This window comes from Canis aureus, chromosome 7 (genome assembly GCF_053574225.1).
Source record: "Canis aureus isolate CA01 chromosome 7, VMU_Caureus_v.1.0, whole genome shotgun sequence".
NCBI lineage: Eukaryota > Metazoa > Chordata > Mammalia > Carnivora > Canidae > Canis > Canis aureus.
The window spans coordinates 58,805,810-58,822,174 of record NC_135617.1 but is presented as its reverse complement, the minus strand read 5'-3'; the positions used below and the strand labels follow the sequence as shown (position 1 = coordinate 58,822,174).

Here is a 16,365-nt window from a genome sequence, read left to right as displayed (position 1 = left end):
CAAGGTCAATGAGCTGCTCATCAGGCAAACAGAATTTGCTGCTGATTCACATTTAGCCCCGGGTCCTAATGCGACATTTCTTTTTATACTACATTCTAGTAAGCTGCTTACTACCTTTCTTCTTAAAAATTAACGTCAGCATTGCATTACAGACTAATCATTCATGTTTGGTGCAGTAAGACTCCCAATTCTCTCTCTCTCTCTTTTTTTTTTCTGCCCCATTTGTGCAAAAACAGATCTTGCTTTTAGTGCGATTGCTTTTAGATCATGGTGACAGAGGAGTGTGTCAGTCATCATAGATTTTTAATTTGCTGATCACAAGTATTGAGAGCTGATGTCACCTAGTCATGTCATTTGGTTTCTGTTGTTGGCAAGGGTGGACTGGAATGGAGGGAAAATAACTCAAAATGTACGGTAAACTCTCAACATTGATCTGTTCTAATGGTGAGGTTTTCCCTCATAGTGGCTAGGTGTTAAGTGTCCTTAATGGTTTATAAACATAATTGTTTATAAATGGATGACCTACCTCTCTATCTCTCCTGCCCATATTAGATATACGTCTTCTTGGATATTTATTTAGAGTGAGTGTATGTATATTAGTCTGCATATAAGGGTATACCTGAGTATATATTTAAAAAATAATACAGAATTATAAAAATAAACTATTTAAATGCTAAAGAGAACCAGATATCTGCGTCAGGGAAGAACATTAGAGCTCTGTGAAGAGTAGCCATTTATTAGCCTAAATAATTCCCTAAATATTGATATGTAGGAATCAAAAGGCTAATGCCTTTACTAGACATGTGTCCTTAATAAAAATGCAAGGGTGAAATTCACACTAACTTGTAAACATAAAGCTTGTAGCTATAGGTGCTACTGCATTTAAAGTAGTGGGCTTTAGATCTTTGATTAAGGTCCATAAATGGCTCTCCTTTTGTCTTTATAGTATTATTTTAGACCATATGTGTGTATGGAAGCATTTGGATACATATATAAAAGTGTTTATATATGATTTTAAGGGACTTATGATGACTAATAAAATATATATAAGAAAAATGCATGTTCTACGATTTGGCAATCCCTGGGTTCTTGAAATGTTTGATTTCTGTATTCTAACCCTTAACTGCTAATTACATTTTGCTAATGACCAATGCTTTTAAAAATGGCCTTTGGAAACTGTGTGTCGCTAGATTCACTTTTAAGAAAATGCTTTTCTCAAGGCTCTGACCTCAGACCTAAAGATGACATCATAAAAGAGAACCAGAGGACATTTTAGAAACTGAAGGTACCTTAGATATCATTAACCAAAAGGTTGGTAAAAGTGGTGAAGAGGATCTACATTTTAGCAGCAGATGTAAGTGCAGAAAGTAAAGATCTGAGGAGATCCACGTGGGTACCAGGAGAGATCAGGGTCGTGACCACATTCATAGATTCAGCTCAACTCTGCTCCTTGCCCTCCTTCCTGTTGGGAGGCTCAGGAACATCAAGCTTCTTGTCTACAGTTTCACAGCAAGTTAGTGGCAGAGCAGAATTAGGTCTCTCAACTCCTGATGCAGTATGTTTTTTCTTACATGATACTGTGATGCAACTGCATCATGGTCAATTAAAAATAATTTTTAAATATTTCCTGGATGTATTTCTAAAAATCAAACTATAAAACACTTGTATTTCTAGGTACTGATAGCTTTCTGGAATTATATCACAAGAGAATTAACTCTGCATTTGGGATTACAGCACCAGTATAATTGATTTATAGATCAGTCTTCTCCTTTTTCTAACGTTCACAAGGTATTAGGCCCAACAACTTTCTTCAGCCTCCTGATTTGCAGATTTACACACACACACACACACACACACAACACACACACACACACGCCACCCTTACCCACTCTTGGCCACATGCACTTCCTATATGTGCTCCTATGTCATCAGTGAGATAATACAAAGTCTATCCATAACCAAGGATGTGTAGGGTTCTACTGTAACTCAAATGAGTAGGAAAACCAGAAGACCCATAGCAGCAACAACTTCAAAGTGAGTTGAATAGATTTCATTTTTTTTCCTCTCTGGGTTAATTTTCTTATTTATTTAGTAAATATGACTTCGAGCCTACCTGAAGTAAAGAATTGGGTCTTAGGTAATATGGGATGGGGGGAAAAGAAAAGTGCTCTGTCCTTGAGGTGTAGTCTAATGGAAGACTTAGCTATCCTTCCCAGCCTTCACATGCCACACCCGGTCCCCAGATGATAATGTTGTTGTTCCCTGAGTACACGTTCTTCTCTCTGTACCCCCTTACTTAGGCTATCCTACTTCCCATGATTTCTGTCTGCTGGAGGGTGCCATCTATCCTCCAGGGTCACTGTTAGCTTCTTCAAGAGAGCCCGGCACCTCTATCTAGATGCTGCCTGTCCATCCTCTAAGCTCTAGTTGAGATTGCTTGATTTTAGAGCTTCCACATGTTTGTTTTTTTCTACCCTGCTAGATTGCAAATTCTTTAAGGGATTTATTACGGGATTTATTTTGGTTTGTGCCTAACATCTTGTGAAATGTCGAATGAATAAAAGTTTATTTTATTTTATTTTTTTAAGATTTATTTATTTGAGAGAGAGAGAGAACATGAGTTGGGGGGAGGGAGCAGAGAGAGGGAGAAGCAGACTTCCTGCTGAGCAGGGAGCCCTAAGCAAGGCTCCATCCCAGGGCCCTGGAATCATGAGCTGAGCTGAAGGCAGATACTTAAACCACTGAGCCACCCGGGTGCCCCTGAATGAAAGTTTAGATGAGAAGAAGTCCGTACAAGAAGGGCTGGGATGTCATGCCTTGTTCGCGTTAACTGTTCTAGTTTCCTGTCCCCAGGGTTCCATTGTTCCCTGGTGATGAACAATACTGGCAGAAATCACATTTCAGTATAATACTTACATAGTTAAACCATTTGGTTTCACTCCAGTGTAAGATCTACAGAATTGCATCATTCAATTTAAATTCTACTTATGAGCCTTAGCTATAATGGATTTTGTGACTTCTTTGCAGTATGTCAACATCTGCATTTTAGTTCATGGAATCCTTTGGATAAAGATGTATGTCACCTCTCACTGGCTTGTCCCTCTTGACATCTCAAGCTCTTACTTCAAGACTGTAGAAGCTGATCGTGGTTCTGTGGTCACTATTGATTCTCCCACTTGCCAACGGAAAAGGGGTGAAATGAAGTTAAAAGTTATAAACTGAGGAAGTGATAGGCATTTAGTGTTTCATATTAGTGACCTCCAGTGTCTCTTGTAGTTCCTTAGGGCTAACGGTTCCTGTCGTGCAGTGGGCTGGCTTCTTTGCAGTGCTGGTCTCACGGTGTCATGAATGGCTGATGTTCTGTCTGGAGGCTCAGGGCTTTCTATGGCTTCCTGAGGAAGTTGCTTCCTTCTAGGTGCTAAGAAATACCTAGCCAGTCACAAATGTCTGCTTCTTTTGATTCAGAATGTGATGATAGCAGTGGAGCAAGGATATCATGTTAGGGGATATTACTCGAGATAATCTCTATTTTAAACTCAGTACTTTGTGGTGGGTGAGCTACATCTAAAACAAATAAACGATAAAAAGCAGACTTAGGCCCTTTGGTTTGGTGGATTGGGACATTCATCTAACCTTTGGGGTGGGCATTCTGCTGTTCTGTTATTCATTCATTCAAAAAATATTTGAGTGCTTACTATCTGCCAGTCATTAAGGGAACAAGATAGTTTCTGCTGACAAGGAGCTTACGTTTTTGTGATAGGTATGGTCTGTAAATGGCTAAATAAGCATACATACAATATAATTTCAGATAATAACACCATGCTTTAAGAAATTAAATAGGATGATGTATTAGAGAACAATTTAGGGAAGGGAGAAGGTAATTTTGATTAGAATGTTGGGACAGGGTTCCTTGAAGAACTCGGAAGATCATGAGGAACGGCATTTCAGGCCGTGGAAAAGTCATGCAAAGGCTCTCAGAAAGTGGTGACCGTGGTGTGCCTAGGGGGCAGGAAGGTCTGTGTAGGTGGACATGGGAAATGATACAGAAAGGCAGGCAGGGAATGGATCACGTGGAGTCTTTAAGGGCCTAGAAAGGAGCTTGGGTTTTGTTCTGACTGCAGTGGGGGGCTCTTGAGGGATATGAACAAGAGAATGACATTATCTAATATTCATGCTCTTTATTTTATTATTTATTTTTTAAAAAGTTTTTTTTTTTTTAAGATTTTTAAAATTTATTCATGAGAGACACACAGAGAGAGGCAGAGGCACAGGCAGAGGGAGAAGCAGGTTCTCTGCGGGGAGCCTGATGCAGGACTCGATCCCAGGACCCCGGGATCACTACCTGAGCCAAAGGCAGACACTCAACCACTGAACCACCCAGGCGTCCCTAATGTACATGCTTTTTAAAAGTCACTTTGGTTGCTGTGTGAAGAATGGATTGTATGGGGGCCATACAATCCATTGTAGAAGCAGGGTCATCATTTGGGAAGCTGTTGCTGTAGACCAGGAGAGAGTTAAGGATGGCAGCATTTCTCGTCTTTCTCTGAGACTCAGATCAAATGCCAGGACCTCTATCAGGCTTCTTCTAACCTACCCAGGCTGAACCTAAAGCACCCTCCCATACCACTGGTCCATTTGGTGACAATTATTTGTTTACATGTCTGTCTCCTTCATCAGACTTTGAACTTTTAAAGTTTAAGGCCATGTTTTATTTACCTCAATGTCCCCATTATACATAGTGCCTGTTGCTCTGTGAGTTTGGTTTGATGATGAATGAATAAATGGGTCATTGACTTCTTGAGGAAGTGTGACCCATTATGATCCTCGCCCTAGTACCTGTTTGATTGAATTATTGTGAGCTACTCTTTATTGGATGCATATTGTGTGCCAGGAGTTGTAATGAGGTCAGTTCCTGTGCTCCTTACAACAGCTCTGGCAGGTGGATGGTATTATTATGCAAAGCTGAGGGTCTGAAAGGCCAGATGCCTTAGATACCCTGCCCAGAGTCCCACTTAGAGCTAGTAAGTGGCAAATATAGGTATGAAAGCCAGATCTGCACTGCTTCAGGGTCCTATGCTCCTTAACCATGAGCACTGTTTGGAGGCTGATGCATGAGAGGCTGTTTCCTCCCATTTCTGAACCTGCTGACTTTCATTTATGCAGCTTTTCCCCACTGACAAACTAGTTTTGCATAAAGTTCTTATTAAAGCCTTAAAACAATTCTGAAAAAAACATATCTTACAGGTGGAAGAAATTGAGTCTTCAAGAGATGACTCACTGAAAGCTTCTTCAGCCACTATAATCAACTATGAGTTTAGTAGATCCTTAGTAGGCAGTCATCCTCATCCCTGTCAAGTCGGGCATATTGCTGGCAATCTAAATGATACATATTCTAAGGGACTACTTTCTTTTTCTTCTCCCCATAGGATATTATTTAGAATCCTCAGGGATGATATTTTCATAAAAGGGATGCATTAGGAGTATCTGAATCATGCTTTAAAATGCAATAAAATTGTTTTCAATGGTTAAATTACTGTTTCGTGAATTTATATTCAAGGTAATACTTTTAGAAATCTCTCAAAAAGCAACTTGGCCAGGCATCACGTAAATAATCATCTTATCAGCAGTTACATTGACTGCAGTGAAGTATTTCCACCCAACTTTGTATTCCCTTTGCCAGCAACAAGCCTTTAAACATGAAGAGGATCTCAGCCAATTAGGCCAGCTGAGCTTGGGCTGTGTATGTTTGGCTGTCCCAGGCCTGAGCCCACAGCCTTAACACTGAAATATTTACTAGCATAATCCTTTCCGAAATAGGAAAGCACAGCTGAGTAGTGTGTGTCTCAAATTACAGCTGTATTCAAATGCCCGGTGACCACACAACTATTTAATGTGAAACAGAGTGGGAGGTGAAGTGGGCATGGGGCAGGGCTGGTGGACAGTGGCTGCAAGTGTGAAGAAGAGCCGGAGGCCCTAGAGAGGCTCAGTGACTGTTAGCAGGAAGAGTGACCACAGGTGCCATCAGCATTGACAAGGTGGTGGGGCATGGGGAAAGGGAGAGGTGAGTGAGGCCTCATGCTTTTTGCCCACCATGTTCTTACTTACTTGCAGGCCTCTTATGTCTGAAGGAACTGAAATCACTGCCTTCAAAGGCAGGCTGTTGAATGTAGTGTTCTTTTACTTTGGTGGTGCTAATGTTTAATTTTTGAAGTTATCAGAAAATCCTGTCCCTTTCTCTGCCTTGGATGGTTTGCGCAGGAGATCCAAGTAAATTTGCTGCTGCCATGCACATTTGTAAGCTGGCAAGCTCCTTAGAAGAGTCACCAGTTACAGTCCATGTGAGAAAATGCTACAAATTGTGTGTGAACAAAATTACACATCCATTGAGCTCTGGCAGCCACCTTATGAAGAAGGGCAGAATTTGAGGTCAGCCTGACTGGCTTTGAAGAATAAGGCTCAGGAAGACTCTGGAAGGCTGGTGGTCAACACATCAAGTTGTTGTTAGCCTATTAGTGTCCTTAGATCAACTTCTTAAAGGTCTCTGGACTTTTGTCAGTAGGAATCCCTTATTAACTGAATATGCTCTGGGGTCTCATAAGAGCTTTATTATGCTCTTAGAAAAATGGAGAGGGGCAGTGTTCCAAAAAGAATTAATTTCTTGAGTTCCAAAAAACTTGCCTTTGTAATTTCCTCCTATCTGGAAGAGAAGATGCATAGTTAATGTCTAATTGTGATAAGAAGACTCCATCTACATAATGCCGTGCTTTATCCTTCCTTCCCCAAGACTGTTGTGTTTCTAGCTGGTCTTTGGGTCTCTGCCCAGAGGAATTCTTGATTTCTTTCTTTCATTCTTTTCCAGAGCATTATCTTTCTCTGGCTTTATATCTGGTTTTAGCTTTATATACACACATGTGTGTGCATGTGTAATACAGACACACAGACATGTATATATGTATATGTATATATGGACAAATGCATGTCTGTCCTCTTCACTAGTTGCCTAGGGACCTTTCTTGCCCTTTTTTACCTTTTGCAATGGACTGTAGGCAAAATAATCAGAATAGGAATCTAGCTTTGGAGGAAATATTCACCCTACAAGGCCAACCCAGGAGAGGGGCATGTCAGGCATGCAGTTTGGTATAGTGGATGCTCTGGTGATGCATTTTGATTCCATTTCTTCATCTTGATATGTGCATAAATTCTCCAGAAACAAAATTGTATGTCCCTACCCCCACATAAGATCATCAGATTTTTTTTTCTAGGGCTTTATTTGGATAGAGACTTGCTTTTTAATGTTTCAAAACAGTAGCAGTCTTTGAGACAGATATTACTGAAGAGTCCATATTGTGAAATCTGTTTTGTGAATAAGAAAACCTATGCACCAGGAGATTTCTGAAACTCTCAGAGCTAAAATGAGTGTCCCAGGAAGGTGAAACCTGACAAGGTGGTTTTAGGTGGAGAGGAGGTGAGAGTTTAGGGGAGAAGGTTAAGGAGAATAGTAAATGATTGGAACAGTCATCCAGATGAATGATGGGAAAGGAAAGTGGCTTTGGGTGAGCATCACTGAGGAGATGGCTAAGGATAGAAATATTTGGAAGAGCCAACCATCACAGTTATGTGCTTCTCTCCTGCATGCATTGCAGTTTGGTAATGGGAGTGGGCTCTAGTGTAGTGGATCATCAGGGAGAATGAGTCTCTCCTAGGATTTGGTAGGATTTCGTACAAGTCAGGGAAACAAGGAAGATGTTGAGCCAGTTACCAATATGGAGGGATATTCAGGAGGTTGGTAGGTCATGGTAAAGATAGAACTTCTGTAGAGGAGTTGGCTCTGTCTTGGGATTTTGGAGAATAAGGCAAGTGGAAAAGTTAGGAGGAAGGAAGAAAGATCCGGGGAAATCCTAAGTTTCAGGTTGGGCAGGAAGTAGGTGTCCTGTGGAAAGGTTGAGGGTACATGGGAGCTCTTGGCTACTCCTTCAACTATTCCTCATGTGATGGCTGGAGGTTCCATTGGATGCTGCCTTGAGAAAACACTGTCCTCTAGCTATGTGTGGCCAGGGCAGTGGCGGGGGAAGGTGTCTTCTGGTACTCTTAATGCATCCAAAATCAGTGTTAACTTTGTTGTCATTCTATCACACTGTGGCTGCTCTTAGGGCAGGCTTCTGCCATCCTGTCTTGGACTTGACCAAACGCAGCACTGTACTTTCTTTCTTACTCAGTTTCATCATTTTCCATCTTGTTAGGATTATTTAGTGATTCTAAAGCTTCACGCAGTGTGTTGGCTGTTCCTCACAACTTTGTCTCATCTTGCAGCTTAGAAACATTGTTTCTAATTCTTTAAAGACTTTAATGAATGTTCTGGATTGTAATGAATTTGAATCTGCCACGATACATCTCTCTCAAAGCCGACCAGAAGTCATCTCAACCACCACTTTCTGGTAGACCTTTTAACTGGCTATAAATCACATCAGAGATAAGGCATATACTTTGCTGAGGTCAAGATGCACAATGGACAGGTGAGCTTTCTTCTAATCTATTGCTGTAGTAACCCTAGGAGATGGGTTTTGGTGAACCTGTTCTGCTTTCTGATCATTACTTTGGAGCTCAGGTGTGAGAAACTTGTCCACAGGCTGTTGAAGGTGACTTAGTGTTTTCAGTGGACTGCAAGCAGGTCATCAAATCACCAACAGAAGCTCCAAAAAACTAGTTGACATTTAGATTTTACCAGTAGCAATGCTTTTCTCAAAATGAGGTGAGTGGAATAAGCGAATATACAACTATCATAGGTCATGTCGTGAAGGCACAATCTTCAAATAATTTCAGGACTCTCATGTGCAGGCGTAATGCCAGAGAACAAAGCTAAGGTTAGTAGTGAGTGGAGTTATGGGGAAACAGACTTGACTTAATAAAACTTTATAGCCCTGCTCTGTCAAAAAGAAGCCTTTGCCTACTGGTCTCCACAATTCTTGCAAAACTGTGGGGTGAACTCATCTGGGAGCAGAACCTTGAATTCGTCTAAAGCACAAGTCTCTCTCCTCTGTCTTCTTACTTCTCCTGGGCCTTCATGTCTTCTGAAGCATGTTTGTTTTGCTCATTCTATTTGAAGATCCTTCTTCTTGATAGGGAAGATTAAATCAGAATAGCGTTGGGTCATTTTCCTTTCCGAGGGTCATCAGTAAAAATTAAGTCCATTGTTTTCAGACTTTGGTGCATTTTAGCATCACCTGGGGAGCTTGTTAAAAGTCCAGGTGCCCAGGCTTTAGCCCTTGAACCAGAATGGATGAGGCGGGGCCTGCCCAAATCACGGCGGCAGGCCCAAGGCCCATCACCAGAGGTCCCCCTGCTCAGCCAGAGCTGATCTGATCCAGCCCGAGGCATGCCAGGAGCCTCATCCCCGTGGTCCTGAGTCAGATGGTGTGTGGAGGCAGCTAAATGCCCCAGGCCACTTGCTGGCTTTCCTGAGTCTGGCTCCTGGGCTCCGCCCCCCAGTCCATTTCAGCGGTTGTTTGCCCTATACACCCTTCCCTGTTTGCCCGGTCCTAGACTGGACTTGTGCCCTGTTTCTATTATGATGCTAAGGGAGATTTTAGAAATGCATATCTGGTTATGTCACCTCATACTTAAAACACCTCAGTGACCTTCCACTGCGCTTAGGATAAGGCCCCAAACCTCCAGTGTGGTCCAGCAGGTTTTGCCTGCTGACTCCTCCCCTTTTCTCCTCCCACGAGATTTTGAACCTTTTGTCAATAATCCACCCACACGGGCTCTCTTGACTCCTCCAAAAACCTTGTTGTCTCCGTCCCATAAACTTGATACACACTGATCACTCTGCCTAAAGTCCTGTTCACCTTACCTGCCGCTTTCCAGGACCTTTGCTTGCCCACTGAGTTCTTGGCTTAATGGTCACATCACATCATGAGAGAAGCTAGACCCCCAGGTGTGGTTGGGGTCCCCCATCGTGCATTGTCATGGTGCCAAGGACTCTCCTTTCTAGTATTTCTCACCTTTGATTCACGTCAGTCATCCCTGCCAGACTGTAAAGTCTATGGGGGCAGAGGTTAGGTCTGTCTGTATTTACCATTAACCTCCCTAGTAGCTAGCACAGTACCACAGTAGGCCATTCAGTCAGTATTTTTGGAATGAGTGAATGAATGGTTGCATGGGTGAATGAATGACCAGGAGATAATTCTTAGCACCGTGGATGCCATGATCCATCTGATAGCAGAAGTCACCATGCCTGGGGACCTTCTATAATACCCTAGTTGCTCTGGCTGCCCCCCTGGATGTGGACATCAGCCTGATTTGACCTGAACTGACTCCACCCACTTGAGTGTGGTGATTTGGACTGAAGTTCACTTCTCTGGCCAGCAGCACCACATCTCCGTCATATCTCGGGTTCTGGTTTTGTGTGTAGCTTCTTCCCATCCCTCTGCTGGCTTTACCATTGAGGTCTGGGATATGCCACACAGATTAGGTGTGACGTGATATAGACTCTCGTTTCTTCTATTAAGTTTTTTCTAAATAAGAAAATCCCCTCATTTTTTATGAGACGGTTATGAGTCCCATTCATCCAAAAGCTGGTGATACTTTTAAGGCACTTCTCATTACCTTGTCTTAATTCAACTTCCTTTGGTTTTCTTTTTTTAACCTTTTGTTGTGGCCTGTGACCTCTTAGACTCCACATATCATCTCTCATTCTCTTCTCTGCCATTGTCTTCTAACAGTTACTAAGTCTTTCTTCTCTCATTGTTTGCTTTGTGACATAACTCATCATGCCCAGTGTACCCGACATAGCATCCAGTTTTATCCAAACAGTGTGCTGCTCTCTTCTCCTCAAATTTCAGTCTAAAGCTCTGTGAATCAGTGAGGTTGGTCTTCTGCCAAATGAATCCGGTAGCCACCTTGGTCCATTTGAGGAAGCCCCAGGTGGGGACGAGAGGAGGAGTCAAAATCCTGCTCTTCGTATCTTCTCTATTAACGTGAGCCACCCACCACCACTGACAGCTCTCAACTACCTTTCATGGCCGGCCCAAATCTGCTCAACCCACCTTCAGTAATTTCACTTATAACCACTGTCTCCAGAAAGGACTGAGGGTAGGGAGCCCACTTTTCTGAGTAGTTAGAATCGTAGCATTTCATAGCTGGGAAACATCTTAGCCATAACCGATAGGTGCTCCTCTCATCGTCCAGGTGCAAGCAGTAAGACTTAGAGAAGGCAGATTAGTGGAGCACGACTGCATGGTTGGTGCCGGAGCCACCCGTCCAAGGCTCTTCCTGTGCTTGGAGGAGCCTGTGTGTTTTAAGAGCTGTGTTTCCCATTAGTCGAGAGAACCAGAAGTGAGTGGGAGAGCTCATTTGAAAAATCCAGTCTATCTAGAAAGGTTCTTAGAGAAGACATAGAATTTAAACATTTGGTGTTTAGTGTAAATTGTTTTGAAATGGGAATGAATGTACATATGGATGTGAGTGTATTTGTATTATGAATGATAGTAATATGACCAAAACAGTTGAGGATAGGAAATTGTAAACCTGCCTCTCTCTGTTGAGATTCTTGGCTTTATTTGACCCTGGGAGCAATGGAAAGGGTATAATCTTAAACTAGTAGAGTCTCTACAGAGTTCATTTTAAGTACCCCAGTTTTTCTTAAGAAATATTTGAGGTTTACACAGACTGATGTACTGATTAGGGTAGAAACTGGGTGGAGGAAGAGGGGTGGGAATGTGGAGGTTTCTCATCATACTGTTTCCCAAATACAGCAGGTGCTCACAGTAGATGGTAGATGTGCTGAAGTTTGGCAGAAACCATTGGCTCTTGCTGGGTCACGTTACACAGAGGTCTGTTGGCCCCACAAACAGGAAGAAGCCTTCTGTGCGCTGATTCAGGCTTTGCCCTTGTTAACTTGTTTCCTCCCATCTCTGCATGAAGTTCAACCCACATGCATGGTGTGCCTTGTTGTGAGTGATTCTTAGGAAAGCAGGCCCTTCTTCACACCTACACGTGTTTAACCGAAGTGTTTACAAAAGGAGGCCTGCTCGGAGCAACCACTGAGTCTCCATACTTACCGCTCACTGGGCTTTTGTGCAGCTCTCAGCCTGCTTTGTTCCCCGTCCCCCCAAGCCTGACTCAGACTTTTTCAGACTTAAGACTTCTACATATTTTCCTAGAGTCAGTTCATTTTCCTAGGGTGCCTTTTTTCTGTCTGCCTCCCCCTTCTCTTTTTATTACCTGGAGTGTTTAGAGTTCAATTATGCAGACATGGAATTAGCTTTTCAGTCATTGGAAAGTATGGCTACTCTTAGAGCCATGACTCTTTATATACCATTTTAGGAGGTGAATGGCCACTCCTTCCTTTTTCCCTGTACCAGTGATTGAACTTCAGAAACTGTGGTCCAGCTCAAAGAAGAGAGCTTGCCTTCCTTAGACCTACAGGTTTAAATAAGTAGTTGTTTCCATTTTTGGCTGGTGCTAAGACACCTTGAGACATGGGAACCACTCTTCTCCAATTAGCATTGGGGAGCATCTCCTGGGTATGTTGCCTTCTGTACTTTATGTTATGGGAGTTTCTGGAACAATCCCCAAGTAGCCCATGCAGAAGGAACACCACTCTAGAAAGAGACCTTATGAAGTCTGTTCTGACATTGATGCTTCATGGTTCATTTCTATCTTTAGAGTGTTTTTTTAAAGACACAGGTACATGCTTTGAACATTTTTGAATTAATTGTTGTTTATATCTTTTCAGTCTTAACTTTCCCAGCTGCTTGTGTGAGCAAGGCAGGAAAGGCCTTTTGTGTCCTATCAGTCCCTTAGACCCATCACACTGCCATATGGGCTTACAGGAGCTGTCTTTTACAATAAGAATTAATTTTTTGCTGGTTCACCAGAACAGCATGCAAAAACTCCTTTTCCCCCTGCCCCTCAAAAGCCCTGCTAAGGTGGCAGTAATGACTATTTGTGCTCTGCAGATAGAAAAAGGTCAGCTAAATCAGAGCCTTGCTCTTGACTTAATGAATTGGGAGAGGGACTATAAAGTGTATGCAGACCTCTGGGCTTCTGTTGTCTTTTTAAAATATAAGCTATATGGAGCAATCCTGCACAGTGTTGGTGGTAGCTGTGTCTGTGACAGACTGCCAGTTAGAACCAATGCTGATGGGTTCTTTTTTCTAAGTTTTAATTTAAATTCAAGTTAGTTAGCATGCGGCTGTCCAGTATTGGTTTCAGGAGTAGAACTCAGTGATTCATCACACCCAGTGCTCATCACAACAAGTGCCCTTCTCAATACCCATCACCCATCTAGCCCATCACCCACCCACCTCCCTTCATCAAACCCTGTTTGTTCCCTATCGTTAGACTCTCTTATGGTTTGCCTCTCTGTCGGCTTTGAAGGATTTTTTATGTCGAATGCCTGGTTCCTTTTTATTCAACCTGAACTCTTAGTAGCTAGAATTGGTTTCTTCTCACAAAGGAAACCATGATTTCTTCTAGAAGGGTGTAGTTACAGATCCAAGATATCTACTAAGTAGCCTGACCTTATATGCCTGGCGGTAGTTCTTGGCATGCTTGCACAGTTCGATCTGGGGCCCATTTTCTCACTGGTTTCATCTAGGCTATAGGAGCTCTCTCTGCCCTACCTAGGTCCTCTGCTGCTTTCTCTTCTCTCTCATTTAATCATTTTGCTTTGTCACTTCCTGGCTGTGAGAACGGCAGGCCCATCATAGAGGGAAGACCTGATTTTCTCTCTCGGGTTTATCTTACAGGTCAAATTTGATCACAACTTCCTTTTAAAAACCCCCATTTTAGGTGAGAGCAGAGGAGTTTGGGGAGAAATAGGGTATGGTCATATTTAAGTGCTCATGTGATATTTAGGATTTCAGATTTCCCAAGCACTAAGGAGTATGTGCACATAAAAAAAAAAAATTTAACAAAGGTTTTGCACATAAAAAAAAACATTAACAAAGGTTTTGTTTTTAAATTGTCATATCTGTATAAAAACATGTCAGTACTTTGAATTTCTATAATATAATCATAAATATTATTAATAATATTGATACTGTTTCTGAGGATTGTCATGTAAAAATAGTGAATTACAGTTTTAAGAACACCATAAAATATTTAAAGCTCAATAGTGGTTTTCATTTTTTTCGAAAAATTTCTGAGAAAGGAAGTTCCTCTGAAATCTTGTGGGTGCTTGATAGGTAGTTACAGGTTATCCAGGACATAATAGCAAGACTACGATTGGCACTTCTATCCTCTGAGACACAAAAATAAAGAATATTCTTATTTATGTTGGAGTGTAGGACACTGTACCTTCCTCTGCAGAGTCAAAGGGACAAACTGTTCAATCTAACTCTGGGTGGGGTGGAGTGAAAGAGTGGTTCTATCAGCCCTGTGGGACCTGAAGTCAGAGTGAAGACAGTTTCTTGTTTGCAAATGGTAATTAGTAGGTTTGTCTCAGAGCAAGGCCTAGGACTCGTCCCTGGTAGCAACCTTAGGATTGGCTGGTGATGCTTAAAAGCCATCTGTCACCTGCTCTGACTCACCCAAGTTTAAAGCGAATCCCAGAAGTCTCAGGTTTCTTCAGGAAGTTGAGTTCCAAAGGCATCTGTGAGATCAGGTTAAGGTGACTTTTCTCTACTGTAAGCATTAATAATTGTCCATAACTAAGCAAACATGCTATCATTGTATGTTTATGATGGGATTATGTTTTCTTGGTGAGTGGGCATTTAGGAAATCAAGATATTTTATGGCTATTTTTTGCACTACAGTTTGAAAAAAGTTAAGGTGTACAGTATTAAAAAAAATACACTAAACAGGGGATCCCTGGGTGGCGCAGGGTTTGGCGCCTGCCTTTGGCCCAGGGCGTGATCCTGGAGACCCGGGATCGAATCCCACGTCGGGCTCCCGGTGCATGGAGCCTGCTTCTCCCTCTGCCTATGTCTCTGCCTCTCTGTCTCTCTCTGTGTGACTATCATGAATAAATAAATAAAATCTTTAAAAAAAAATACACTAAACAGATTAGAATTTCTTGTTCTGGGAGAAACCAAGATGAAGAAGGAACACGATTAAGGTTAAATGATCATAAGGGATATTGACATGACCAGCACAGATATATTCTCCAAATAGTAGACTTCAAAAGTACAGACTTCTAAAAACTGTCCTCTACTAGGATAAGAGATTATGGGCTGGAAACATAAACACACAATGAAAGTTCAGTAGAGGAGACGTTTTAATAGTGATGAACACTGGTTGGGTTCTTACCGTGTGCTTTCTCTTTACATTTGTGAGCTCCTAAAGCTCCTTGTCCTTCATAACAATTTGAGGAGGAAGGTCTCCTTATTTATCCCCATTGTACACACCAGGAAGGTTGAAGATTGGATAGGTTATGTGATTTATCCAAGATCACACAGGCCAGAAATGGTGATACCATTCACAAGGTATTAGAGAGGGCCTGGGGTGTTTGGAGACTATCACTTTTCTTTCTTTCTTTCTTTCTTTTTTTTTTTTTTTGAGATTGCTGTCCGCTTTTTACATTATTTCTATGAGATCTAGTGAACCCCGTATGGTAGTTCTTGTGTTTTATTTTTCTGTAGTAACTCTCTCTCCTTAAGTTGGGCATTCTCGTAGAATCTTAGGATGGTCACCCTGAAAGAGATTGGCTGGGCTCTGCAGTCTCTCCTCTGGGACAAAAAACCAGAGAGAGATCTCACTTGTTAAGGATAGTGAGAAGTTATTTTCTATAATCTTGGTTGTCTTCAGGAAGGACCTCCACTAAAAGCAAAACTATCCTTTCATACACGGTTCTACTGTATATTCTGGAAGTCAGTGATTTGATGTAAAAACTAAAATGTCATTAATACAACTTCTTTTAGAGCCTAAGGGGAAGTTGGAGAATGAGTAATTACTACTTCATTATAAAATTTCATTATTCACTCCAGCCACGCTGGGAGGTTCCTTGAGTGTTTGCTTATTGAGCACTAACTATGTGCCAGGCATCGCAATGAATTGTGTTGAGTCTGATCTTGGAAAACTTCAAGAATGACACTAGATACCCCAGCCACCCTGCATGGTTTAGAGTCAGATTTTTAATATTTTTGAATGATAATGATGATTTGCCTGTTACAGTATATTATTTAGTCCTTATAACAACTCTGAGATAGTATTATCATACCCATTTTACAGGTGAAGCAACTAAGGCTCAGCAACACTGAGAAACATAACCCTTGTCACACAGCAGAGCCTTGACCTTGTGGGCTCCTAAAGAGAGTAGTAATCATTTTAATATAGCACTTGATGAATGAATGCCTTTGCTTCCATTAACTCATTTACTTTTGGAATGAACATGGTGGTGGTTATTATACTCATTTTACAGAT

The 16,365-nt window shown here is 41.8% G+C and overlaps 1 protein-coding gene across 13 annotated transcripts in view; it reads left to right on the top strand.

Annotated features, from left to right (window-relative positions):
- The window catches only part of RUNX2 (RUNX family transcription factor 2), a 326,623-nt gene that overhangs the window by 164,089 nt on the left and 146,169 nt on the right, over positions 1–16,365 (top strand). The window lies entirely within an intron of this gene.